Raw genomic sequence first — 26,186 nt, 5'->3', positions numbered from 1 at the left:
CTACATCAATGAGTTAGTATTCAGTAAATAATAGTCATCCCCAAATTTTAGTTTTTGAAATAAGGGCCTTAAAAAGAATTTATCCCAGGGCCGGGCACGGTGGCTCATGCCTGTAATCCCAGCACTTTGGAAGGCCAAAGTGGGTGGATCACAAGGTCAGGAGTCTGAGACCAGCCAGGCCAACATAGTGAAACCCCGTCTCTATTAAAAATACAAAAAATTGGCCGGGCATGGTGGCAGGTGCCTGTAATCCCAGCTACTCGGGAGGCTGAGGCAAGAGAACTGCTTGAACCCGGGAGGCCGAGGTTGCAGTGAGCTGAGATCATGCCATTGCACTCCAGCCCGGGTGACAGTGTAAGACTCCGTCTCCAAAAAAAAGAATCTATCCCAAAAGCAAATACCTTTTCCCTAAACCATTAAAATCCTGCAGAATCCAATTAAAATTTCTGACTCTTGTTGCTCAAACCATTTAACAGTGACATTCAAGTCAAGCTCAGAAATATCTTTTATGTATGAGATAAATTACTAATATATATTATCATGAAAAATGTCTTAAAATATTTTTTAAATATGTTTATATTGAGGCTGATTGGTTTTTAAATTAGGTAAATAAAAGTTTAAGTAAATGAAAACTTTTATTTGCAATTATTCAAACTCAAATTTTCACTGTTAAACAGTAGTCATAGAAATTCTGCAAAAACTGTAACTGTCAAGCAAATGAATCCTAAAATGTTTAAGAATAAAGTATCTTTCCCCTAAATGTTCTCCTAAATACCTCCAAATAGCTTTCATACTTCTAAAGAGTTCTTTCAGGTATCATCTGTTTAATTTTCAAAAACTTGGCTTTTCACTTTGGAATAATACTACACAATCATTACTATAAACAGAAGTGCTATTGTCAAAGAACTGATCCAATAATAAGGAGAGCTAAGGCCACTTGTCTTATAGAAGATTACTGCCAAATACTTTGCCAGACCCTGCTTTTCTTCCTTCTGGGCCAGTAGCCAGATACCAGTCATAGCTAGACACTTTCTAATTTTTAGTACACAAAATGGTACACAATAACACATCCAAACCAGACAGTATTTTAATGAATGGTTTCCATAATTAATCTAATGTTTTGGCATATATACACACACATTACACACATGCATGCACACACACAAATATATTATATATACAGACATTTATACACATATACACATATTCATACACATATACATATACACGCATAGTCTATAATATCTTCAGAAGTATACATAAAAAACTGTTAACAATGGCTGCCTCTGGGACAACTGTTTCTGTCTCTGAATTTTTTTATGTTTTTCTAATAACTATGCAAAATGTTATCTATTAAAAGGAAAAACTACAATAAAGAACATTAATTCTAGTTAAAATATCTTTTACCTTACGAGACAATGTCTGAGGCATTCTTTTAAAAATTGTTTTATTATAAATATTTTAACATCTAATTGTTTATGAAACAACTTACAATGTTTCAACTTCACTTATAATCGAAGAAAGACAAATTAAAGTAAGATATTTTGCTTATCAAATTGCAAAAGTTTTTTTAAAACTAATGTTCCATATTGGCATATAAATTAGCATCTTTCTAGAAAGCAATATGGCAATGTCTAATTTTTTTAAGGTCTTATCTTTTGATTGAATGTTTTTATTCCTATTCTTCAAACAGATCAGGTATGGAGAAAGATTATGTACTAAGATTTTCATAAATGTTATTAGAGAGAAAAAATTATTTTAATACATTTGAAATAATATTATAGTAAAAGATTAGTTAATTCATCTTTAATCATTTAGTGATCATCTAGCATGTGATAGGAACCATGTGAGCTTAAGAAGTATGTGTGTATATGTGTGTGTATATATGGAGATATGTTTTATTATATATTTAAATGAAGCGCTTCACCAAAAAATGAATTTTTATGGTCACCAAAACACATGCACAAAATTGTTTATGGTAGCTTTGTTTCTAAGACCTAAACACTGGAAACAGCCCAAACGTCTGTCAACAGAAGACACAAATAGATACTCATGCAATGAAATAATACAGAGCAATGAAAAAGAATTACTACTACTAACTCAAAAAACATGGATCTCACGGATGTGATGTTCAACAGAGGAAAGTAGACATAAAAGAATGATTTGATTCCACTTATACGAATTTCAGGAATAAGCACAACTAATCTATAGTGATGGGGATCAGAAAACTGGTAACTTTTGTTAAGCATTGACTAAGAGAGAACAGGAGGAAGCTTCCAAGGTCCTGGAAATGTTCTCTATCTTGATCTGATTGTTGGTTACAAGTTTACATATGTAATTCATTAAGCTGTACACTTATGATTTGTGTACTTTATTGTATATGTTTTTTTCTTCAAGTCCTATCAAATTTTTTAAAAAATAGAATGGATAGGCCGGGTGCAGTGGCTCACGCCTGTAATCCAAGCACTTTGGGAGGCTGAAGCGAGTGGATCACCTGAGGTCAGGAGTTTGAAACTAGCCTGACCAACACGGAGAAATCCCATCTCTAATAAAAATACAAAATTAGCTGGGCATGGTGGCACATGCCTGCAATCCCAGCTACTCAAGAGGCTGAGGCAGGAGAATCACTTGAACCCGAGAGGCTGCAGTTGCGGTGAGCCAGATCACGCCATTGCACACCAGCCTGGACAACGAAAGTGAAACTCTGTCTCAAAAAAAAAAAAAAAAAAAAAAAAAAAAAAAAAAACGGAATAGATGGAATGGAAAGTTCCTCTTCCTCCATGCCTGCCAGCAAGAAAGAAAGAAAAGTAGAGATGAGAGGCTTAGATCAAACGATCTTTTAAGCTCCTGCTTTTAAAGTTCCACTGTCATTAATTCAACAAAAATTTGAGCACCTACTTTGTAAAAGGCACTGTCCTGTATGTTGGGGATATAGTATTGACTAAAATGGGTAAAAATTCCTATCCTGGAGGGTCTTATGTTTTTTAATTTTTCATTTAACTCTTTTTTTTGAGACAGGGTCTTACTTTTTTGCCCAGGCTGATCTCAAACTCCTGGGCTCAAGCAATCCTCCAACCTCAGCCTCCCAGGTAGGTGGGACTACAGGCGTGCACCACCATGTCACCGGCTCTTATATATTTTTTAGTAGAGGTAGAAAGACAATAAAAATCTAGAGTACTTTGGATAGTGAAAAGCACAAAAAAGAAACAAAGCAGGCAAGAAGGACAGGAAGAGTATGTGTGGAAGAGATACTGTCATTTTAAACAAGGTGACCAGTCAAGTTCTCAGATAAAGGATGATACTTTAATTAAGACCTGAAGGAAGTGAGACATTTGGATATCTGAAAGAACATGTTACAGACCTTATGAAACAGTGAGGAGTGTGGCTGAAGGAAAGTGAGGAAGGTAAGATTAGTAAAAGTTGAGATAATTAAAAAAAAAAAAAAATTCCCAAGTCTTTTTCTCCTTTCACACCATTCCAACTCTTCACTTAAAGAAGAAACTTAAGTAGAAACTTTTCTATATAGAAATTTCTGTAACCACTAGCCCAGCCCACATTTATCCAATCTTCTGAGCTGCTAAAGCTGTACTACTCATGGTTATCTTTATATACTACCTTGCAATTAGATATATACTGCCTTCCACTCACAAACAGACCAAGCTTCTTTATGGCAGTGACTAGATTTTATGCATTTCTGTATTCCTATTAGCCCATGGTTGTCACTTAAATGATAACTAGTAAGACTGATGCTAATAACAATTCAGCAGGCATAATATCAGTAAACTGTGGACAAATTTTAAGAAAGAAAAAGAGGAAGAAAAGGAACCAAGATTAGGGAACCATGTGTATAAAGGCACTGGCGTGTCTCCATGTGTCATGATCCAAAGTCTGGATTTTCTCTGATTGTCCTTAAGACTCTCAGATCCTCAACATTACTTTTATAAAAAGTCATTCTAGGCTTTTTTTTCCCTTGGGGGTGAAAATCAGGCATCTGGTATCTCTTTCAAGTAATAGTTCTTTGTTTTGTTTTGTTTTTTTTGAGACGGAGTCTCGCACTGTCACCTACGCTGGAGTGGCTGGAGTGCAATGGCGTGATCTCACCTCACTGCAACCTCTGGATCCCAGGTCAAGCGATTCTCCTGCCTCAGCCTCCTGAGTAGCTGGATTACAAGTGCGTGCCACCACCCCTGGTTAATTTTTGTATTTTTAGTAGAGACAGGGTTTCGCCAGGTTGGCCAGGCTGGTCTTGAACTCTTGACCTCAAGTGATCCACCCGCCTCGGCCTCCCAAGGTGCTGGGATTACAGGTGTGAGCCATCGCACCTGGCCTTTTTTTTTTTTTTTTTTTTTTTGAGACAGTCTAGGTCTGTCGGCCAGGCTGGACAATCTCGGCTCACTGCAACTTCCGTCTCCCAGGCCCAAGCAATTCTCCTGCCTCAGCCTCCCGAATAGCTGGGATTATAGGCGTGTGCCACCATGCCCAGCTAATTTTTGTATTTTTAGTAGAGACAGGGTTTCACCATGTTAGCTAGGCTGGTTCTGAACTCCTGACTTCAGGTAATCTGCCCGCCTCGGCCTCCCAAAGTGCTGGGATTAGAGGCATGAGCCACCGCGCCTGGCCTCAAGTAATAGTTTTATAACACCAGTGTTCACAACCAGCTTAACAAAGAAAATCTTACAGACCAACTATCTGTGTGATCTTCAGCACACCATTCCACCACTCTTGCATATGTGTTTCTTCATATGCTAAAGGAAGGAGTTGGATTAAATGGTCTCTAAAGTCCAATCAATCTCAAATTGTCTACTTTAGCTTTTTTGAACGAATTGAATGGATAAATCTTACAACCTACTTCTTCAATTTACAAAATGAATTAAATATCTGTTAATAATTTTAAACACTGAATAAGCAGTCATATTCAGAAAACAATGTAGTATTAGAAAAAGCATAGAATCTGGAGACAGTCAGACCTTACATGTAGTCATAGTCTGCATCTTAGTAGATAATGACGCTGAGCAAATTATTAAATGATCAGGATTTATTTTGAAAATTAAAGGCGATGTATGTAAAGCAATTATTAAAGCCTATATAAAAACCTGCACACATCAGCTACTATCATTTTCCAAGTAAAAAGCAGCCAAGGTAAAACAGCTACCAAATAATGATGTCAAAGATTTAAAACACCCAAACTAGTTAATATCTCTGCTAGCAATTTTAGAGATAAGGATTAGTAGTTGCCTCAAAATTCTACAAGACTTTTCTGCAAGTTTAACAAAGTAACCCTCACCTCTTAAAGTGCTACAAGTCTTATTTCTTAAACACAAAGCTAAGAACTACCATTCTCATATCAGCTTGTGATCACAGGGCAAGAGAAGAAGATACTTTAGAAACCCCCAAATTTTACGAAAACAGGACAAGACTGAGATTTGAGTTCAACTCATTTCTGACATCATGAACACATCAATCTTGGTATTGAGAGTAAAACACGTAATGATAGCCAACTATGTGTAAATAAGCAACAGGAAGTCAAAAAGTAATAAGACATATAAACCTGCCTTTGAGTCCAGGAGGAAAGAGAGACATAATTACTACACATTAGTAAACACAAGAGAATGAATGAACATGATACAGTGAATATATAACACCTAGGGTTGGGAAGAGGGAGGACCAGAAGAGTTAAAAAGCAGACAGTAAAGAAAGAAAAGAAAAAATGGTAATTAAAAAAAAAAGCTAAAAACAAGCTTAAAAAAAAAAAAGCACACAGTGCTTACGTTGTATCTTAAAAAAATCAGTAGACTTTGTCAGCAAGACAAAAGAAGGAAAGGCATTCTAAACAGCGGAGAGAACATATGTGAAGCCTCTGAGTCAGGAAACAGTATGGCTCATTCAGTAAACTGCTCGTATTAGTACAAGTGGAGCTTCAGATTTATGGCGGGGAAAATGCGTAAGATGAGCCAGATGATGAAAGGCCTTGTAATGATAGAGACTTGGGCTGATAAAGTATGGGCTTTAAGGAAGAAGGGCAGGGAGAGAGAGCATCAGGAAGAGTAGAATAGCTAATGGATGCTGGGCTTTATACCTGGGTGATGGGATGATCTGTGCAGTAAATCACTATGGCACATGTTTACCTGTGTCACAAACCTGCCCATTCTGCACATGTACCCCCGAACTTAAAAGAAAAGTTGAAAGATAAAGAAAGAAATCTGAGTAACATTTCTAAGAAAGAGAAAAGAGAAAAGAAACAAGAAAAGAAGCAATGAATAGATTTGCATAGATTTGCACTTTAGAAAAAATCACCTTTGCAGTAGTGTAAGGATGGATTAAAGGGGGTCAAGTCTGGAGGCAACCACTAGAGACCTCATTCTATATCCAGAGTTAAGTAAGGACATATTATTAGATACATAATCTACTACAGAACCAGGGATTGGAACTAAAAATAATAATGCTTTAACAGATAAAGCTAAATTATCCAAAGAAAATCATTCACCTTCATGAATCTATATTCCAGAATTAAATACTTGCCATGTATCTTTAAAAAAAGAAGCTTCTAAAATTAGGCATAATATGTAAAAATTACATGGAATTAGTTGTATCCTGAGAACTAGCTACTCTTAAGGTATCTCTTCCTTTTTGTACATATAATACTTCAGACTTGCAACATAAAAACTATATGTGTAAGTGTGTGTACACATATCTTTGTATACATATATTTTACATATTATACATATTATATACATATATGACATATGTATATGACAGCATACACATGTCATATATGTATATATGATCACAGCAAAAGTATATATTATATATATAATGTATGTAAGTATAATTCATATACATATATACGAAAACTGGGGCCCTGAAAGACTAAGGAATTATCCAAGGACACACCATGAGTAGCACAGTGAAGACTGGAATTCATGTCTTACGATTTCCTTTCTAGAAACTGCTTTAGCATATCATATTTATGATTCTAGGACTCTGAATGATAATTCAAAAGACACTTTGGTACTGTCATTTTCAGCAGTGTAATAATGAAACCATAAAATTATTTTTATGGTTCATATGCTTCACAAGCAAAATATATCGGATGTGTATATGTTTGACAAAAAGAAATTTCCTGAAGTCTGTACCACAATAAGAATACCTATTCCCCCACCCTATTGTCCTCTAGGAAATCTAAAAACGTCCTTTTTCAAACTCAGGAAAAAATTAAATTTGATAAAAGAAAGTCCTAAAATTAATTTATCTTTACATAATTAAATATCCAACAACCTTAACATGTTTTAACATCTTACTTAGGTCTATGTCTTTTCTTATTTTGTTGTGCTACCCACCCCACCCTACACACCCTTATAATTTTCAGATACTTGAAATACTCTTTTCCTTCATTAGTATACACAGGTGCAAGTGGCAACACTGACAAAAGCCTTATAAACACTGTACATTTCACCAATTTGCACAGTGACTGAAATGTTTTAATTTTGGGGTTTCTCTAACTTGTACTTAAAAGTAATGTCTGCTCATTGAAATAGATTCAAGTAATATAAAACTAAACTGCTCTCTTCTATGCCTCTGCAACTCCCTCCTGAAGAATCCAAACATGGTTAAGTCTGATGTGTATCCTTATAGACTTTTGTATGCTTACACAGCACAAGCATCTACAAAGAATCAACATATATTTAACACCTAAAACTCTACTGATTGTAATTTAATCTTTCTTTAATAATTTAGAAGGCAGTTAACTATTTTGCTTGGTTTCTGATTATCACAACAGACATCAATTGTATCATCATTCAGGGGTTACTAAAAAAAAGAGAGCTGAATCTTAAGTACCTTGTGTATTTCTTCCTTAGCAGTATCACAATTTTTAACTGTATTTATTTGTTGCCTTCCTCTCTCTCTTGACTTAAAGGGGAAAGTCACATGACAGCTTTAATCAGTGTACCTCCAGAGCTGTGACACGTAGCAGATAATCAAATATTTGTTGACTTATCAGTCTATTTCTTACTTAGAAATGATGAAAGCTGATGTAAAAAAAAAAAAAAAGGTTCTGAAACCTGCTTAATTTGTTCTTTGTCTTTATCTCAAAAATAGGAAAAATAAGATCTCCTTACAGGTTTGGGGGCTGTCATTCCAACCAAATATCTGCTCTAGCAATCAGTTGTGACAGCTGTATATGTCAACCAGGTATTCTGGTCTGAATAGAAACACCAACAAAACTTACATTAACCCCTTCAAAGTATTAAATATTGCTGTGCGGGATTCCTTTGTTTTTCAAAACGATGTAAAATTCCAAAATTAAGTACATTATTCCTAATCTGTCTGGTTCTAAGATCAGAAGAAATGACACATTTTTAAAAATTGTATCTAAGAGGCCTGGCATGGTGACTCACGCCTGTAAATCCCAGCACTTTGGGAGGCGGAGGCTGAAGGATCACTTAAGGCCAAGAGTTCAAGACCAGACTGCACAACAGCGCAAGACTTTGTCTTTAATTAATTGAATAAATAAATAAAATTAGGCATGGTGGCATATGCATGTAGTTCCAGCTACTCTACTGGTGGTGGGGGTGGGAAGCTGAACTGGGAGGGCTGCTTGAGCTCTGGAGGTCCAGGCTGCAGTGAGCCATGGTAGCGATGCTACAATCCAGCCTAGAAGGCGGAATGAGTCCCTGTTTCAAAACAAACAAACCAAAAAACGAGAGAAAAAAAAAACTGACACGAAGAAAAAGAATAAGGCAGGCAAAATTATTTGCTTTGGTATACTCAAATTTGTCTGTTAACCCCAGATTACACATCTACCGAATAGCTCTGAGTACGGACTTCACTGCCTGCACCATTAAATTTCATCTACAGGCCTCTGTGATAGAGTAACTAACCAAAAGAAATGTCAGGCAAACACACAGACTTTCTGACCTATACGTTGTTTTTTGTTTTGTTTTGTTTTTTAATCAATACACATACATACAGGTCATTTTATTTAAATTCCACCTAAGCCTACGCTAGTTACCAAAACCTCTATAATATCCAAGGCTAAATACACTTTTACAATACAATGAAACTGTTAAGCAGGATTTTCTAAAAGAGCTCGATTAACCATCCTTACAGGTGGCAGAAAAAGCTTTTGCAGAGCTCTAGCTTTGGGATTTCAAATTCCAATGTTTTCTGGAGGCTGAATTTGACGTTATCCCTCTCTACAAATGCTTTTCAAAGGACAGAGAGAAGCCAGACAGAACACGCTTCCCAGCACTATTTGACTCTGCCCAACACTCACTCAGGCAAGACTTCAGAACAGATCTAAAATGCAGGATCAGCAAAGCAGACCACCACCTAGGAAAGCAAGCCAAAATCACAGTCTTCCCCACCCTCAACAGATTTCACTTGCTCAGGAGCGGTACCCATGCTCAACCTGCGGACACCGGCCTCCTAAAGAACCTGCAGACCAAATACCCACCTAAGGTGCTGCCACTCTAGCTCCCGGAGCTCCAGCGAGACCAGCGCGCCCCCACAGGGATCCCGGGGCAGAAAAAAGAAAACTGCAGAACAAACGCACTGCTTCTTCAACTAGGCAACAAACACCGATCAATCCTCCAACTAAGCATTGAGTAAATCTCATCCAGAGAGGAGGAGACCTGAACAAAAACGTTTCAGGATGTTGCCCAGCCGCAGACTGGGCAAGCTCGCGGTAGCACTAAAGCCCTCTCCCGCCCTCAGCGTACCCAGCGCCCGCCGAGCCGCGCCCACCCCGAGAGATCGCCCGGGGGCCAGCTAACTCGCCCTGTCGCCCCCAAAAGACTGGAGACCATGCCAGGTTACCGCCCCCCCTCTGGGCAAAGCAGAAACCCCGGCACAGACGCTGGCCGCCGCCGTACACTCTCAGCCCCCAACAATCCCCCAAGGCGGCCCCGGCCCCCGTGGAACGGATACATCGCTCTCTCACCCAGAGACACCGATGAACAGACCCCTCTCCCCAGAACCCGGACACACTGCTTCTTCATCCCAGCAATGCAAAACGGACGCCCACGCCCGCTCAAAGAACCCCCAAGACCCCGACGACCTGCCTCCAGAGACCAGGTTTACACCGGTGTAAACCTTGCTAAACTGCATTCTCTGCCCCAAAGAGCTTGGGACCCGGATAAAAGGATCCCTTGTCCCGGAACCCCGCTACACCACCTCAAAGAAGCTCAAGACCCTGATAAATCTCCCTCGACGTCAAAGACCCAGGACCCCGTGTGCCGCCACCCACCCCCACCCCAAGCCGGAAGAGCCCCCAGGACCCCAATACATTGCCCCCTAACCTCGCGAGCTCCGGCACCCGCTACACCGCCCTTGGGCGCCCGCGCCCGGATCCCACTGCACCGCCTCCTCGCCCCCCGCACTCCCAAACCCCGCCAAGCCTCGCGCCCACCAGGCAGTGCCGCGCAGCCCCCGGAGCCGCCCCCGTCAGGAGCCCGCCTGCTCCGGCTGCTCCGTGTCCCCGCTCCCGACCGTTCCTGAGCGGAGACGCGCTCCGGACTCTCTAACCTGAGCAGCGTCGGAGGGCGAGCAGACCCAGGAGCCCTGAGGAAGAGAGGGAGACAGCAAAGAAGGGGTGGCTCAGGCCTGCGGTGCCGCAGCTCCAGCCTCTCAGCAAGGAAGCGCTTGTGTGAGGAGAGCCCTCCCGCTCCGCGCGCAGCCGGGAGACCGAGCCACCGCCGTGCCCGCAGCTCTTCCCGCGAGATCCGAGCCACGGCAAGGGGCGGGGCCACGGCGGGGCGGGGGGGCGGTGGCGGCAGCGGCAGCTCCTCGAGTGACAGTCCTGGCAGCCTGTCGGTGGCAGGACGGGAGGCAGGACTCGGAGTCTACTACGACCAATTGTAAAAAAGGAAAGGTGGTTCTCCCCGCCCCTTCTCCGCCCCTCCTCTTCTCCGCTCGTCCTTAATAAACTGTGAGCAAAGGTAGTAGTGACCAGAAGTAGTACGAGGCAGTGGACGTTAGCGGCAAGGTAGCTCTAATGACGTGACGTGCTTGGTTTGTGTGTGGTCCTGCCAGGCCGCCGTAGATACACCTGGTTTGGGCAAGAGGCTGGTCTTCATACCGGTGTAAACCGAGGTGCGGTTACCCTTGGTTACAGCGCCACCCGAAGTGCGCAGGGGGTTTCCATCTTCCAGGTGGAAGGCCCACCCACTTCGGTTACCCGCGTCTAAACCTCCGTTTAATTCCTTTCCCCGATTTGGGCTCTCCTCCCTCTCCACCTCAAACAGGGCACCATTGTTAAGATGCCCATGTTTTCCAAACCCCAACCCAGGACATCTGGTCTGACAAAGGACTCGTCTGATGACTGCATTTATTTCTACTTACAGCTTTCCAGAAGAGTGAAAAGCAAATCTCCAGTTACCAACATAACAAATTCCAAAATTACATGAAAAGTCGTACCTTTGTAGACCCCAGTGCCCAGTAGTATTTGGCACACGCAGGGCACTGAATAATGTGAAAGGAATGAATTAAGACTGTTATACCTTAATATATGAAATCTGGACCTGGACCCAGAAAATTCGACTTTCCTGGCCTTTCCTCTATAATGGCAGCCAATGGCTTCACTCTTAAATCCAGTCTCTTCATTATTATGCCTATCCTGTACCTTCATTCATCTTACCCTCTTCACTCCCTTACCTACAGCAAGAAGTGCCCTTTCTCCTCAAGGTTAAACCCTGCACCTGTGCCCTGGATCCCAGCCATTTCCAGATTTTATTCGGCTATTCTTTCTTTCCCTATTATTAATTTCTTCCTCTATCCTAAATCTTTCTCCCACAAACGTGGTCTCACCCATCCTTTGAACAGAACAAAGTCACCCAATCTCTTTCACCCAAACTACCTTCTCCTTTCCCCTAGGAATCACACACTTCTTGAGAAACATTGTATTTGCTGCTGGGCACTGTGGCTCATGCCTGTAATCCCAGCACTTTGGGAGGCCGAGGTAGGAGGATTGCTTGAGCCCAGGAGTTCAAAACCAGTCTGGGAACATAATGAGACTCCCATATCTACAAAAATAAAAATAAAAAATTAGCCGGGTGTGGTGGCACACACCTGTAGTTCCAGCTATTCGAGACGGGGAGGGGGGCAGGGTGTGGGCTGAGATGGGAGGATCGCTTGAGTCTGGGAGGTGGAGGCTGCAGTGTACTGTAACCGAGCCACTGCATTGAGCCACAGATTGAGGCCCTGTCCCTAAGTAAATAAATAAAAGTATGTTTGCTGTCTCCACTTTCTCATCTCTTATTTTTCCCACTACAATGTTGCTTTTGCTCACACAATCTGCTATTCTCTCAATGGTTACAAAAGACCTCTTTCCTCCTGGAAGAATGGTCTATTTTTTGGGTATCTTTCCCGTGACCTCTCACATTATTGACAATGCTGACATCTCTTCCCTTAGTAGCTGCCTAACTACATTCTCCTGATTCTATGGCAACTCTCTCTTTTTTTTTTTTTTTTTCCTGTCCCTTGTCCTTGTTTGAAAACTTGCGTATTTATATCTCCTTATCTTATAGCCAGACCTTGTGCATGATATGAAAAATGGCCACACACAGTTGCACACTTTGAGTGCCAATAAGTGGGTGAGACAAAAGCTGTTAGAAGAGTCCAGAGGAGGAGACATGGCTGTGGGGCTTGATCTGGGTCATAATGAAACAGTAGGTTGGCCATATAAATGCAAGGCAGAAACAGAGGCCTTTCAGAGGAGAAAAATAATGTGAACCTGAGCACAGAGTAAAGGATGTGGGCTGAGCCTGGGCTGTAGGTCGACAGGTTTGACAGATAGAAGATTCCTGCAGAAGAGTAGCAGGAGGTAAGATTAGAGAAAAACCAAATAGTAAAAGGCCTTAAAAATCAGGTCAAGCTGATTTGACTTGGATTCTAAATTAAATGGGGAGCCGGGACCAATTTTGAATTTGTAGGTACCATGAGAAGGCTACACATGGAGACCCACATACCAAATGTCTAAATATGTAAAAGTTAAAAAGCTAACAAATGGTGAACTAAAAGCATTATATCCTTTCACCTTGACAAATACACTTTCATAACAGCTTGGAAGACCCAGTTTGAATTGAGAATTCTGAGACTTCTCAGAGCTCCTTGCTGGAATGAGGCAGGTCAGAGAGAGCTGGTCCCCACATGAAGCAGCCTTTACCCTTTGCTTCCCATGGTCCCTTCAGCCCTACAGTGCCAGGTACCCTCCATTCCATGGACACTCTAGCCCGCATGTCCAAACTGTCTTCGCTTTCACCCATCCAAAACAGTCATTTCTTGGCTATTCCACAGGTCCAGGGGTGCATATCTCAGGATCTAGGGGAGAAGCCTACGCAGGCTCTGGAAGTGGTTCAGGGCCATTTGGGCAGGGAATGCTGGCTCCTGGGTACCTGATGTGAGATCTGAAGGGGTACAGTCACCTCAAGGTGAACACATTTCTTGGCTTAATGGACTCCTCAGATGTAGGAGCACAGCTGGGGAAGAGCCAGAGCAGAGCCTTTAAAGGGAAGCCCTGCCTGTCTGCATTTAAATGTGGTACCAGCAGAGCCACTGAATTTCTTGGTAGGGTAATGACATGTAGAGTTGATCTATTTCTTGAAGTATAAATATGTTCATTTTCTATGTTTCCCACCCCCTCTGCCCTTGCATGGGTGTCTTAATAGCAAGAATGTACTGGAAAGACTCTATCCTTATGTGACATCTTTTCTCCAATGCTCAATTTCACAAATTATACCATTCTATGATTCCCTTATTAATTAGTGCATCAGAAACCTGGTAGTCTCTAAATGTGAGAAAATAGAAAAGCTATGAAGTGCTCTCAGCTTGGAATCAAGCTTGGAACACTTACATTTGACTTCTAGATAAAAATGCTTTGGAAGTAGAAGCTTCTGAAGAGGCCCATTTGAAGGGTACACAGGCAGTAAGAGTACTCAAAAGGCAGTGAGCCGCCACGGAGGGGGGCACCCCTCTCACCATCTGTCTTTGTGGTGCGATGTTTCACTCTGTGGTCTGACAGTCATGCTCTGTTCCTGCAACCTCTCCATCTGGTACCAAGTGCTCCCTTCCTCATGTTGTGCATTTAGAGTCACCAAGGGGCCAGAACCACTGTGGTCTTTGTTTTAGCTATCCAAGCCTAGAATTCTGCTTATGGATCCTACACATCTCTCAGCGATGCTGCGGATAATTTTAGCGTGAGGCTTTGGCACTTGCTTGATCCCAGAACCGGGATCTACTTGTAGCCTCACTGTTGCCATCTGTGACTGGCCTTTGCCAACCTGCAGAACAGAACTAGCTAGCTTCTTACTCAGGTCTTACCATCTGCTGCCTGCATTCTGACCTATTAGTCTAAGTGAGTACAGCCAAGCAGTTATATCCCTGTTCAGAAGCCTTCCTGGTGTCCCGTTCTCTGAGCACTCCCCGAGTAAAGCTGCCTCCTGGCCACTGCATATTCACAAGGGCACAGAAGACAGTATTGTTTGAAAATCTGGCTCTCTCAGGCCAAATTTCCACTTCATCTTTTTAGAACTTTGGGGAGCACCTATTTTGTTAGGTTGGAAGCATGAAATTCTGTGTAAATTACCCCAAGACTGAAGGAACAGTGCTTATCTGTCCATTTGCTGACTAAACCCCTGACCTTGGTTGGTTTGTTCATCAGTTTATGTTTTGCAGATAGCCCATTATAAAAGAGGGAAATCAGGCCGGGCGCGGTGGCTCAAGCCTGTAATCCCAGCACTTTGGGAGGCCGAGACGGGTGGATCACGAGGTCAGGAGATCGAGACCATCCTGGCTAACACAGTGAAACCCCGTCTCTACTAAGAAATACAAAAAACTAGCCGGGCGAGGTGGTGGGCGCCTGTAGTCCCAGCTACTCGGGAGGCTGAGGCCAGAGAATGGCGTGAACCCGGGAGGCGGAGCTTGCAGTGAGCTGAGATCCGGCCACTGCACTCCAGCCTGGGAGACAGAGAGACTCCATCTCAAAAAAAAAAAAAAAAAAAAAGAGGGAAATCAAAAGAACAGTAACAGTTTAAAAATATGTCCCCAAATTATTTGATATGCCATCTCTCAAAAAGTGGGGCTCAATTCCCCTCCCCCTGAGTGTGGGCTACACCTAGTGACTCACTTCTAGCAAGTAGAATGTGGCCAAAGTGACTGCTTCTGAGACAAGGCCATAAGAGGCTTTGCAGCTTCTTCCTTGGTCTCTCTCTTTGATCACTCACTCTGGAGGAAGCCAGCTGCCATGCCATAAGCCCCTTCAAGCAGGGGTCTCCATGAGCAAGAAACTTAGGCTTCCAGCCAATACCCATGTGAATGAGCCATCTTGAAAACCCCAGTCCAGCCCCAGCAAAGCCTTCGGATGACTATAGCCCCAGGCCAACACTTGACATGACTTCATGAGACATCCTGAGCCAGAACCACCCAGCTAAACTTCTCTCAGATTCCATGCAGAAAATGTGTGAGATAATACATGTTTATTGTTGAACATGTTTATTATGAAGCTACTTCATGTTGGGATCACTTTTTACATAGCAATAGATAGCTAATGCAAGTGTTGAGCATAGTTCGGTCTACTCCTACTCCTGGACAACAGAGGTAAAAACTTACATCCTTCTAATCATCAGGCCCTAATGTTATGTAAAGAGCAAAGGACGATGGATTCGTAGCCATAACTCTCTACATCTGAAACTCAAGTGGATCTGCACCAAAAGAAAGTAGAAGCAACAATTTCTTGGTGGAAACAACGATTCCAGTGCCTTCAGACTCTTCAAAGCATCACAGCAATTAGAGATAACAATAACATTTGGAGATTGTTAACAGTAGGTCTTGAGGAGCAGAGAAAATTTTCTCTCTCCAAAGCGTAGAATGCTTCACAACCACACCATTTTCATCTAGTCTTGTGGGAAAGTATGTTTTTATGAAAACAGAGGAGAAAACCCTTACCCATCCATATTAGCTAAGAACAAAAAGTTGAAAATTCCATCTATAAGGACTCTGTCAAAATAGAATTCACATCCTGACAACAATAAAGTGCCCATGTGAAAGCAAGAGGTGTTTGACAGCAAGAAGATTGAAATGCTTTCTGAATATAATACTATATTTCTGAAGTCTTATCGTTGTGAATTAAAATTCAGTGACAGAATGATTTCTTTATTAAATTAAAAATGAGGAAAATCCCCATAAAAAGGAGACCAGCTGACTGAGTTATGTACATTGCCTGTATAACTTCATTTTACATATATAAGAGCCATATACATGGGCCACACGTACAAAGAGTTAAATGATTTCCAAATTGACCAGGACATAACTTATAGCTAAGAAAATATATTTGAGATACATTTGGATCTCCATGATTCAAATGCCATAACACAGACGTGTTGACCTTCAATTTCCTTTAGCAGTGAGGGCAAATTTAAGTTTTTGAACCACACAGTCCCAGAGAAAATCTGAGTCTTCCACTCTTCCCTCAACCCCTCATTCTTAAATATAATGAACAAATACTTATTGGATGACTCCTACGTGTAAGAATGCGAGCATAAGCTACGGATCTTGCCAGAAGCTGTAGGAAGAAGGAAGCAGATGGAGAGAGGACTTCCCCCAGAGATAGAAAAAACTTCCACTCCTGGAGCCCATGGGTGGGGTCAGCCTCATGGAACTGCATGAATGGAGCATGAGACGTGGGTGGTTCCCCAAAGGAAAACTGAGATACTGTTATCATAGGAATAGGTAAAATATCTCAATTTTCCTTTGAGGGGGTGGGGCAGAATTCATGTAGACTAAATGAAAATTCGAAATACACAGTACCTTGCATGTATTAACAGTAAGTTCTCATTTTTACTCAGAGCAATTTGAGATCAGTGTCACCACTTGCACCTGAAAGAGTCCTAACACTAGTGGCCTAAGACTACTGCACAGAGAGATGGAGTATGAGTTGTTCTGTCACAATGGATAGAAGTTTTTTTTTTTTGTTTTTTTTTTTTTTTTTTTTGAGACGGAGTCTCGCTCTGTCGCCCAGGCTGGAGTGCAGTGGCCGGATCTCAGCTCACTGCAAGCTCCGCCTCCCGGGTTCACGCCATTCTCCTGCCTCAGCCTCCCGAGTAGCTGGGACTACAGGCGCCCACCACCTCGCCCGGCTAGTTTTTTGTATTTTTTTAGTAGAGACGGGGTTTCACCGTGTTAGCCAGGATGGTCTCGATCTCCCGACCTCGTGATCCGCCCGTCTCGGCCTCCCAAAGTGCTGGGATTACAGGCTTGAGCCACCGCGCCCGGCCTTGGATAGAAGTTTTATAAACAAAAGGACGGGAGGTGCTTCTGGGTAGAGAAAATAATGTAAACAAAAGCTTAAAGTCAGTGAGTGAAAATGTCTGGTGGAATGAACAATTCATCTTAGAAAGGAAGTTAATACAGAAATAGAGGTCAGGATCAACATATAAAAGGGCTTAAAGAAGGCCAGGTGGAGTCTGAACTTTATTCTGTAGAGTCTGAACTTGATTCTGTAGCCAACTCCAATCCATCAGAGGCTTTTGAGCGGAAGAATGACCTGGTCAAACCAGAGTTAAGGGGAAGATTAATCTGGCATGATCTCACGAGTTGAAGTGGGGAAATTCCAGACATGAGACAATGAGGGCACAGCCCAAGTACAGATTCTGTCCAAGATGGAATTACCTTCACAGTAGGTGACCACTGAGCAAGGCAGAGCTAATCAGCTTATTACCATCAAGGGGTCTCCTGATGAAGTTTTGATTTAGAGATTTAATATTTAAGATTGGTCATGTATACATTCCACAGATATTTACTATGAGCCCAGCACTCTGATAGATGTTTGATACAAAAATAATAGACAAGACGGTGTGAAGACTAAAATTAATGAAGTATACTTCTGTGAAATAAATAACTAAGCACAACTATGAGAAGTGCTATGAAAATTACTGGATGCTCAAAAGCCCATCAATGATATACTGGATAAAGAAAATATGGCACATATACACCATGGAATACTACACAGTCACTAAAAAGGATGAGTTTATGTCCTTTGCAGGTACATGGATGAAGTTGGAAGCCATCATTCTTAGCAAACTAACACAAGAACAGAAAACCAAACACAGCATGTTCTCACTTATAAGTAGGAGTTGAACAATGAGAACACTTGGACACACGGAGGGTAACATCACATACCAGGGCCTGTTGGGGAGTGGGAGGCTAGGGGAGGGATAGCATTAAGAGAAATACCTAATGTAAATGACGGGTTGATGGGTGCAGCAAACCACCATGGCACGTGTATACCTATGTAACAAACCTGCACGTTCTGCACATGTATCCTAGAACTTAAAGTATAATTTTTTTAAAAAAAGAGAAGAAAATTATTGATGCTATCAGATCATGTATCAGGGGGCCTAATCCCAGTCTCATTAGGTCCCTGAGAGTCAGTGAATGCTTGTCAGAAGAAGTAACATCCAAGATGAGACGTGAAGCAGGAGTAGGAGTTAGCATGGTGAAGGAGGTTGACAAGTAGAACACTCCAAGCAGAAGCATGCTAAGATTAGATGGTATTTTGATCAAAGATCTGACAAAATTCCAATGTGGCTTTCCTCCAATGACACAGAAAGAGTCTAAAGAGTTAGGTAGGAGGAAGGATTATGCAGGGTCCTGTGTGCTATGGAAAAGGCTTTGGGACTTTATCCTAATAGCAATGTTGGCATGTTTTTCTGAGGTTGATCAATTCCGTTATCTGTTCTGATTATACAAGAAAGCCAAGGAAAGGACCAATCTCATGCATATTCCAAGTAGGTGGTCAACAGATGGTGTGACTCTAAGGTTTTGGATAAGGGCTTCTACTTTGAAAATATCTCCCCTGCTTGCAAACTGATGTCTAAAATTTCTTGAACAGGGCATCATTTGATGCAACAACAAAAGATTAAATTAAAGCAACTTACATTTGCACCAAAGTGCAAACAACTCACAGCTCAACTTTCCTGAGAATAGGTTTTGAGGTCACAGGGAAGTAGAGGACAGGAGGAAATCTGATACCTAAAGTAGGAAGAAGAAAAGTTACAGAGAGGGAAAAGATGCACACAAAAGAAATATTAGTGGCACCAGAGAGAATACCTGGTACATAGTAAGTGCTCAACAAATATTTGTAGGAAGAAATGAAAGGAAGATATAGAGCTCAGAATTTTATGAAGACTTGTTTTCTATTTCACATAAGCACACTGACTCTTTTCTCCCTCGGCCCACACATATCATGTACTGAGAAGACCAAGGCCAAGGAAAATAGAGAACAGAGCACAAATCCATTTTCCAAGCCAAGTGTGGTGGTTCACACCTGTAATTCCAGCTACTCAGAAGGCTGAGGCAGGAGGATCACAGGAGGTCAAGGCTGTAGTGAGCTATGATTGTGCCACTGCACTCCAACCTGGCTGACAAAATGAGACCCTGTCTCTAACATATACAGTACACATATAAATTTTCCAAAAGGTCTCAGAATGCATAGTTTGTAACTCACTATCCAGGGACTATAAGATAAAACTCTGGCCTTGCCTTCCAATGAGAAAGACATCTTTGCTTTCAAAGTGTATAATGAGAGAGAGAGAGAGAGAGAAAGAACTTTTCCCCAGAAAGACTGGGAACCTGGAGAATGAACAGGGATGAAGCCCCATGAGACTGGTGGACGGATAACCATGGGCGGACACTACATCTTTGTGCCTGCAAGGTGGAAGCCCAGCACCTAGATGCCGGTGACCCTCCATCTCTAAGGTCTCACTTGCAAAAGCCACTGCTTTTCTTCTGACATTTCTTTGGAAGCCCCTGGAACAAACTGTTCATTAGCAACACCCAAAGGTTTTCTTTAAATGGCTATATTGAATCATTATTATTGACCAACAGTCATCCATACCTGTAGACTTTTTCACATATATTAGAGCAGAAAATTCTAAGAAAAACTGCTTTTGAGTAATTAAGAATGGTTTCTCTTTTTCTTACCATGCCATACAAAAGACAAACCTCCTATTTTCCTTGTTCACATTTCAACTAAATATTTTTGCCACATTCTCATAAGCTTCTGCTGTCAGAATAAAAATACTTCTAAAATAGCTTAGTAAACTCACTGTGTTAAGGGTAACTTGACCTTTCACTGATTTCAAATTAACCAACGGAGAAACAGTAAGTTGCCTTAATTAAAGCATTATCTTCGTTAAAGGTTATTAGATGAGTAAGAGGAGGGATCCCAGAAAATCAGCATGTTCTGTGGTCATAACAACCCTGGCATTTTGAAGGTAGCATGATTGAAAGGTCTAAAATTGAATTTGGTGATTAGATATCTCTGCAAAATATGAACCATGTTAACAATGATTTCTTCTCCTCAGTGTGTTCTGAAGATTGTTTCCATGGTGATCTACATTGTTTTGTCTAAATTTTTTCTCATGCCATTTTCCCCCTCCATCTAGATATTTGCAAAGCACCTATCACTTGAGTATCTCTTCTCTGAACAAGTCCCCAGGAGGGGAAAAAGACTATTTCTTGGAAGAAATGAAAGGCTGTCGCTTGTCAAAAAGATCCCAATTTGCAAGATTATGTAGGGCTTGAAATTCTCCCAAGGGGGGCTTCCCCCTGGGATCCACCTTCTGCTCAGGTGGTAGGAAGGCAAAAACCCTGGTCCCCAATTTCTGTCACTTCTGAAATGTCTTCTCAGGAGTCCAGTCATTTCCAGACTTTGGACTGAATGATAAGCTGAAGTGGAAGAAATAGGCTGGGTTGGGAAGAAATAGCACTTAGAAAACAGATGTTCCACTGCGTAGCAGAGACAATGCTACTTGTACATCAGATGTTTTCATTTTCCCCTGGCACTCAGGAAAATTTCGTTTTCTAGGTGAGGTTAGGTACTAGTTTTAACCAGTGATGATGAAGTCAGAGCAATGAACACCACTTCTTGGTCAGCCCCTAAAAAAATCTCCTGATATCTCCTTTGCTATCTTGCCTCTCTCATCCACTGGCTGGCGGGATACAGAGGAACCAGTTTAAGGATTCCAAGGTCCTAGAAGATGGAGGGCCCACTGGATGAAAGGAGCATGTCCCCAAATCATCTTGTGGTAGACTGTAGAACACTTGGACTGATATGAAAAATAAACCTGTTACTGTGTGAAGCTTCCTGAGACATGGGGTTGTTTGTCACAGCAGTTGGCCTACCCTGGCATTAATCAGTGAGATATGGCAGACTTCTGGTCAGACCCAGCAACAGATGTCAGCAGGAAGTCCATGCAGGGAAACAAAGTACAGTGAAACAAAGTACAGTGACCAGAGATGAGATGGACAGGCAAGGGATCAGAGCCCAGATTGGAAATCAAAGGTGGTCCTAGCAGCCATAAATTGAGCATGACAGCAGGGAGTCTTGGATTCCAAGGACTGGGGTTCCCACTAGACTCCAGTCCCTGGGAATACAATTTTGACAATGAGGACAAGACAGAGTCTTTATTCTAAAGGATACAACAGGAACACTTAGAAAGGAATCAGGCAGGGCAGGGGTTCAAGCAAAAGGATGAGATATAGATCTGGCAACTTGGACCATGGCACAGGCAGAGACTTGGGACACAGGGGAACAAGACAAGAACCTCTTTCCTGGTGCAGGGACCACGTCCGAGGAACAGAAGTGACAGCCACAGCACAACTGACTCAATGTCAATCCTCCACGGTAATAATACTGGAGGAGGGATTGGATAGAGTTGTATATAGGAGGAAACAAAGTAGCCTTGACAACCACAGAGGACAGTAAGGCATGGAACAAAGTCCATTAGTGCAGTGAGAGATCATGAAACCAGAGCTTAGGAGGTCAGACAAGTCAAGAGGCCATCTATGGGGATGGACCTGAGAGATGGCAGAAAGAAGAGGTTAAAGGAGTAATTGAGAAAAATCAGTAAGAATAGAGTTTAACGATCAGTCAAGAGCCTTCTAATATCAAGTCAGGTAGACTTCAAGGATGGCAACAAGTGAGAGAGGAGAATGGCACTTATGAGTTAAGAGATCAGGCAGTACCTAACACCAATCAACAATGAAAGGAGGACGAGGCATGGTGGTACACACCTGTAGTCCCAGCTCTTTGGGAGGCTAAGATGGGACGATTCCTTCAGCCCAGGAGCCAAGTGCAGTGAGCCATGATCATGCCACTGATCTCCAGCCTGGGTGACAGAGTGAGACCCTGTCTCTAAAAAAAAAAAAAGGAAAGAAAACCCTAAGGAAACATTCTTCTCCCTCCCTTGCAGAACTGTAAATGAACTGTGTCCATATGTTGGTAAGATCTGGCTTTCCCCGAACATCACTATAACCCACATGTTCTCACATAGAGAATCAATACTCATCTCTTTCAGGAAAGAGGAGCTGGAATTATCACTCTAGCTGTAGGCAGTGGACAATCACCTGTTACTTAGACACACATTAAAGAGTTTTTATAGGCAGTGAGCTATGAGATTGTTAACATTTACATTCTGCCCCATGCCAAGGAGTTTGGCTTGCTGATGTGAAGGTTAAGAGTTCTGCAGGTTGATCATTATGGGATATGTATTGTATTTTATTGGGAGAAGTGGTTGGCAGCTCTTGGGATAGTTAAGTTCTTATCCAGAGACCAAGGGAGCTCAAAATGACCAGGGATGATGCAGGTACATTGAGTTGGACAAATGATTAGTTTGGCCCAGGATTCTGTCTCTGGTACAGAGTGGTGGATGTTTCCCCACAAGACTCTCACTCTGGGCTGGGATTTCATTGGCCATAAGAAGAATCTCCACAACATTTTTTAGCCTTTTGTTTAATAAACTGAAATAAAATTTCTAATTAAAAAATTGCTCCAAGAAAGAACACATTGGTTTATAGTCTATATATAATACCATTTATACTATAGTGTAAATGACTGATATCCAACACTCTCCAGAGCAGGTTTTAATTGTGGAGAGGTAGAGAGCAAGATCCCAGAAGCAGGGGTAAGGTGGGACTATGAGGAAGATAAAGTTCACAGAAAGGGAGTATCTAGGGATGCTACTGGCACTCCTTTATGATCTGACCTCAATTTTCCAGACTGCTTCCGGACTTGTCTGCCCACCCCTCACATCTACCTTCCCACACTGACCAGATATCTACCTTTCTCAAGACACATCACGTCCTTTCATGTCTCTGTGTCTCCCCATGTGTATTCCCTATGCTCAGGACTATTGTCCCACCTCGCTCCCTCTGCCTGGACAGCTCTTACCTCTCCCTCCAGGTCCAGGTTAAATGTTATCGCCTCAGTGAAGCATCCAATCTCCCAGGCAGCGCCCATAGCTGCTTCCTCTGTGTTCTATCAGTGCTTTGTTCAGGCCCTCTTTCAGCACTGATTATATTGGATAACCTAGACTTCTCCCCCTGACTGTGAGGCTCTCCATAGCAAGGACCATTGTCACCTTGCCTTTGGATTCTGTGTTGAACGTAGGACTGGGCATTGACACTTCCCACCTGATGGCTACTGAATCAATAACAAAAAATCCTACTTCATAACTTCCTTCAAATTCCAACTGTTTTCTCAGACTTTACCTTGTGTCGTTGGCTCTCTTTTTGTCTCTCAGCTTTCATTTTTCTTGTTGGCAAATTGGAAATAAATACACTTAGGTGTTGTCAAAAATGGATGAAGATAAAAGTAAACTCCAAGTAGGAACCATCAAAGAATCAAAACAACCTCAAAGAATTGTTTATATGGCTTCGACTTTGGAAAGGACTTAAAAGCAAATGTTGATTCATAAAAAACAAAACACACACACAAAAAGCCCAGTCCTTTACTAAGTACCAATTATATTCCTGATGCTGGGCTGGAGGCTAGAAAGAGACATGAATAGCTTGCCTTTTACCTTAACTTTAATGGAATTTATGTACATTTTTCACTCCAGTTTTCTGAGAACAGATGAGAAAAGTGTTCCATCCACGAGAAGATACAGCTCTCCTGTGCTGGTTGTGCATTGCCATGAGGAGGATTCATATTTTAATGAGTCTATTCACTGAATTAATAAAGAGTTAACTCAGAAAGATGAAATGAAGAACCCAAAGCAGCATGGCAAAGAGAGGGCTCGAATCTGAAATAACTGGCTCTAGTCCCAGCTCTGCTCTTAGTAAATGTGTATGAATTCTCCCGTTTCCCCATCTTTCACATGAAGAGGGCTTGGCAGATTGTATATTCTCAAGATAATAACACTATCTCCCATTCCACATGCTCTTCCTCCACTGTGACATTGATTCTTCTCCCGTCTTGTCCCTCCTTTGATCCTGGGTGAAATTTTGGGACTGCCTCAACCAATAGGGTGTGGCAGAAGCAACACTATGTAACTTCTGAGTTCAGATGATAAAAATACAGTGCAATTCTGCCTTGTTCTTGGGACAACAGCCCTTGGAGTTCAACTGCCATTGTGCGAGGAAGCCCAAACTAGCCCATGTGACAACGCCAGAGAAAGGCCATGTGTCAGTGTTCCAGTCAATAGCTCAGCTGACATGAGTAAGGACACATCCAGATGAGTCTAGTTCCTGGCTGTTTAGTCACCACCAGCCTTTAGTCTTTCCAGCTGAGGTCTCAGACATTGTGGAGCAGAGAAGAGCATTTCCTGTTGTGCCCACTCAAATTCCGGGGTCAAAGAATCCATGAACATAATAAAATGGTTGTCTTGTGCCATAGAGTCTCGAGGTGGTTTGTAACACAGCAATAGTTACTGGAATAGTTGGTCATATTTCTCCTGATTATCTTATAAATTGTGAGGACCAAATTAAATTAGAATGTAAGACCATGTTCTGCACAAAATGTGACACATATACACCATGGAATACTATGCAGCCATAAAAAAGGATGAGTTCATGTCCTTTGTAGGGACATGGATGAAGCTGAAAACCATCATTCTCAGCAAACTATCACAAGATCAGAAAACCAAATGCCGCATGTTCTCACTCATGATTGGGAGCTTAACAGTGAGAACACATGGACACAGGGAGGGGAACATCACACACTAGGGCCCGTCAGGGGGAGGGGGGCTATAGGAGGGATAGCATTACGAGAAAAGCATAATGTAAATGACAGGTTGAGGGGTGCAGCAAAACACCATGGCACGTGTCAACCTATGTGACAAACCTGCACGTTCTGCACATGTACCCTAGAACTTAAAGTGTAATAACAGAAAAAAGAAAAGCAGCCTACTAGTAAAATTCAACAAGCCAACATGGAGCAGCTTTGCCTGGAATTTACTAACCTCCTCACCTCTGCCCTTGCAGGGTCTGAGATGCCTCTATGAACCCTAACACTCTGAGGAACCTGGTTTGAAAATCACTGTTCTCATCCACCCCTTCATTCTATGGATGAGAAAACTAAGGCCCAGAGTGACTTGCCCAGAATCACACAGCTGGCTATGTGCTTGCTCCAATTTGTCATGATGCCTCCAAAAAGAGAACTATTTAAGGTAGGACCATCCTTGTCTGAGAGCCAGAAAGTTGCAAGCAGGAACTAGCAAGATCATTATGCGATATTTCTCTTCAAGTCTCAAACAGACACTTTGAGCTGTTGCCCACCATGCCAAAGACAAGCCTATTTCATTTCTCTCGTTCCCTCCCCTGCTCCTCTCCCACTCAGTCCTGGTAGCATAGATCATTTCACTGCGTAAAACAAAGACAGAGCCGCATACTCAACATTGAGCTCTGCAAGCTGTCAGCTCAGTGATGAATGGAGAGCTGAGCTAATGCAGAAGTGTGCCTGGTTTGGGTGAAGCTCTGTTTGATCACCAGTCATTGGCATTCATGGAGAGTTCCTAATTGTCACTTGGTGATGGGGTGCTGCACTGTGGTTAAGTGTGTGGGAGCCTCTCTCAGTTATTAACCTTTATGTTGCCCCTGTTGCAGTGAGGGCAAAGACAGCCTGGGATTCTGATCAAGTTATATTTAATGCACTGCCTCTCTTACTCAGCTCATATCCCAGCTATTTCAATGGAAGAAAGAAAAATAAAGCCCCAAAGCAAAGCAAGCAGGACGGATAAAGGTGAAAGCTATTGACCCAAGTACAGTAATGTCTTTCCATCAGATGTGGTATGTTCCTATAACTGGCAAGGCCCTGTGGATATTGATGAAGGACCCCTGACATTCTGCAAGCCACAGATACATAAATCATCAAGTTTGAAAGAGGCTTTGGTACCTGTCCCCTGAAATAAGGG

At 42.1% G+C, this 26,186-nt stretch overlaps 1 protein-coding gene across 1 annotated transcript in view; it reads right to left on the bottom strand.

Annotated features, from left to right (window-relative positions):
- GLCE (glucuronic acid epimerase) overlaps positions 1 to 10,701 on the bottom strand; it is a 121,801-nt gene extending 111,100 nt beyond the window's left edge. The window contains exon 1 of the mRNA XM_050796317.1: positions 10,525 to 10,701. The gene's annotated coding sequence lies outside the window, so the exon portion shown is untranslated. The remainder of the gene's footprint in view (positions 1 to 10,524) is intronic.
- Positions 10,702 to 26,186: the final 15,485 nt, after the last annotated feature.

This window comes from Macaca thibetana, chromosome 7 (genome assembly GCF_024542745.1).
Source record: "Macaca thibetana thibetana isolate TM-01 chromosome 7, ASM2454274v1, whole genome shotgun sequence".
Taxonomy (NCBI): Eukaryota; Metazoa; Chordata; class Mammalia; order Primates; family Cercopithecidae; genus Macaca; species Macaca thibetana.
Note: the sequence above shows the minus strand (reverse complement) of the source record. Positions and strands in the feature narration are given on the sequence as shown.